This window comes from Octopus sinensis, linkage group LG2 (genome assembly GCF_006345805.1).
Source record: "Octopus sinensis linkage group LG2, ASM634580v1, whole genome shotgun sequence".
NCBI classification, from domain to species: Eukaryota; Metazoa; Mollusca; class Cephalopoda; order Octopoda; family Octopodidae; genus Octopus; species Octopus sinensis.
In genome coordinates this window covers 84,700,335-84,703,515 of record NC_042998.1, presented here as the reverse complement: position 1 = coordinate 84,703,515, position 3,181 = coordinate 84,700,335, and the positions used below count along the sequence as shown (strand labels likewise).

Genomic DNA, 3,181 nt, shown 5'->3' with positions numbered 1-3,181 from the left:
ATTAAATAAAAATCAAAACTTATTAATATAAAAGTATGATTTGATTATAAAGTATATTCTATGGATTTATGATACACTTTAAAATTCTAAGTGTTGGTTGATTAATAAGAAAAAAGTACGAAATAATAAAGAAGCAGACTTACCTGTATGTTATGTATCCGTGATCAGCAACTTCGATACAACGTCTGGGTTAAGACGTGTACACACGGCATATATGCGAATGGGTCACATTAAACAAATCTTCTTCTTACTCCCCTATGACCGGAAGAGACGTGGACACACCTTATGACTCACTTTAATTTGACGAAATTTTTATTTTCTTTAAGAACAATTAGATAATTGAACTTTCTGTGGAATTTAATTCATATACACGTTTATTTGTTGTGATTTTTTAAACATACTTTTCGTGTTTATGTTATGGATTGGTTAGTTAGAAGATATGGTTGTGATTTTATTACTGTTTGAAATATCTGAATAGTATTTTTCTAATCTTGTAAAATTTCCACTTAGCTACCAGGAAATGAATTGATAAGAAATAATATTAGATAGTGTTGAACTGATAATTTTCCAATAAGTACTATAAAGTTAGCCTAGTGGCGGGCTTTTAGCGCCTAAGGACGTCTGCCACTGCGTATTTTCAGGGGTGAAATAACAAATGTCTAATAGTAAGTTAATCAGAATTTCCGATCTTTTTGATTTCAGTTTTTGGAATCGAATAGTTAAGGCTTGTCCATTTACACCTTGTGACTGACGCAATTTTACAAACAGCGAAAGTTACACGACCATATATATATATATATATATATATATATATATATATATATATATATATATATATATATATATATATATATACACATCATCATCATCGTTTAACGTCCGCTGTCCATGTTAGTATGGGTTGGACGATTTAACTGAGGACTGGCGAGCCAGTTGGCTGCCACAGGCTCCAATCTGATCTGGCAGAGTTTCTACAGCTGGATGCCCTTCCTAACGTCAAATACTCCGAAAGCGTAGTGGGTGCTTTTATGTGCCACCGGCACGAGGGCCAGTCAAGCGGTACTAGTTCAATTAGAATGGTCATTTAATATTCTATCATTTCATTATATTACATTATATTATTACAGTATTGTAAATAAAGCGTGAAAATCAGACAAAGTTGGATTTTCTTTGAGTAATATATTCTATACACAATCATACACACAGCTGTGTGTGTATATATATATATATATATATGTATATATATATATATACATATGTAAAAAGCACCATCCGATCGTGGCCATTGCCAGCCTCCTCTGGCCCCTGTGCCAGTGGCACGTAAAAAGCACCCACTACACTCACGGAGTGATTGGCGTTAGGAAAGGCATCCAGCTGTAGAAACACTGCCAAATCAGACTGGAGTCTGGTGCAGCCTCCTGGCTTCCCAGACCCCAGTCGAACTGTCCAATCCATGCTAGCATGGAAAATGGATGTTAAACGATGATGATGATATATACATATATATATATATACACACACATACATATATATATATATATATATATTATATATATATATATATATATAGCATCATTTGTAAAAAACATAAATCCGGAGAAGCACACATAAAAATGTAGAGCAGTATATATTTTACTGGGGAAGGCTAGTTTATGGGATTACTCTGGGTTCCCTGTCCATAAAGGGTTTAACTTTATGGCGTATCATTAGACTTCCAAAACCTGTTGGCATAACCAACAGGATTTGGGGGTCAAATGATACGCCATAAAATTAAATCCTTTATGGATGGAAAACCCAGAGTAATCCCATCAACCAGCCTTCCATTATATATATATATATATATATATATATATATATATATATATATATATATATATATGAGTATTAATAGAAACACTTGTAAGTAAAGATGACCAACTTGCTGTTAGTAATAAACAATTATGAACTTCCTAATCTCCATTTTCTTCTTTTAAATGAATATAAACTACGTTTTTATATATACCTTTTATTTTAAGGAAATTCATTCCACCAAAATGCTAGGTATTGAACCAGTTATTTCCTTGGATGAAACTGTAGCATACACCCTTGTGATATTTCTCTCCTTTTTATTATATACTAGCATTAACCCTTTAGCATTTGAACCGGCCATATCCGGCCAAAAGTATTCTGCCTGTTTTATATTCAAACTGGATAGATCTGGTCTCTCACACCAACCCTACAATGTCGTTTTAAAACTTAACAGCTACCTCATCAAAATCTCATAGCTCCAAGATAATGCTTGATTAGTTCAAGGCAATGTGGATGAAAAAGCATTAATTTTGGTAGAATAATGTGAACACTAAAGGGTTAAAGACCCATCGTTGCCGGGTCATAGTGCTAGTGCATGTATATATGTGTATATATATGTGTACATATTACATGTACATCTATACATAAAATACAAAATACAAAGTTATATCTTGATATCGCTAATGATAACAATACTCAAAATATATAACAGACTGGAATTGTTAGCCCGTCTCTTGTGATTTCAATCAATTGTATCTTGTCCTCCTGCTTGTATAGAAGTGTGGCTACAATCCAGCCTACCTCTACTTCTGGGGGAGATGGTGGCATTTTTAATTTTTTACCGGGATTGTATACTTTATAGACAATAGTCTTTTCTTTAATTTAATTTTTTATTATCCAGCTGGACTATTCCATTTCTGCACGCTAATTTTATTTTTAATTTATTCCCATTCATGTGAAACCACTTATTCAAGTTCAAATCATTGATGCAATTTTATACCAATTGCTATTTTTACTTTTGTTATGTTACAATTATATTATACTTTAGTTTGATTTTAATTATTACTTACTACATATAATTCAATTGTTATTATTATTTTTATTGTTAAAGTGAAAGCATCTGACATAAAATAGAGAAACGTTTTTGTTTCACTTTTAACACGTAATACTGAAATAGTGGAGAAGATATGATATTACTATGGGCTCACTCTAGGCAAGAAGTTGAACATTTTTTTTTTGCCCATGAAACTACATGGACCCTAAGTAAGGCAAGTGTAAAATTTGAATGGAATTGGTTGTGTAGTTCTCAAGATTTAGGGAATCGTAGTGGAGAAGATATGATATTGCTGTGGGCTCGCCCTAGGCAAAAAGTTCAAATTTTTTTTTGCCGATG

General features: G+C 32.5%; 1 protein-coding gene across 1 annotated transcript in view; it reads right to left on the bottom strand.

Annotated features, from left to right (window-relative positions):
• LOC115232522 (receptor-type tyrosine-protein phosphatase H-like) overlaps nucleotides 1-773 on the bottom strand; it is a 135,979-nt gene extending 135,206 nt beyond the window's left edge. The window contains exon 1 of the mRNA XM_036514901.1: nucleotides 149-773. The gene's annotated coding sequence lies outside the window, so the exon portion shown is untranslated. The remainder of the gene's footprint in view (nucleotides 1-148) is intronic.
• Between the last annotated feature and the right edge of the window lie 2,408 nt (nucleotides 774-3,181).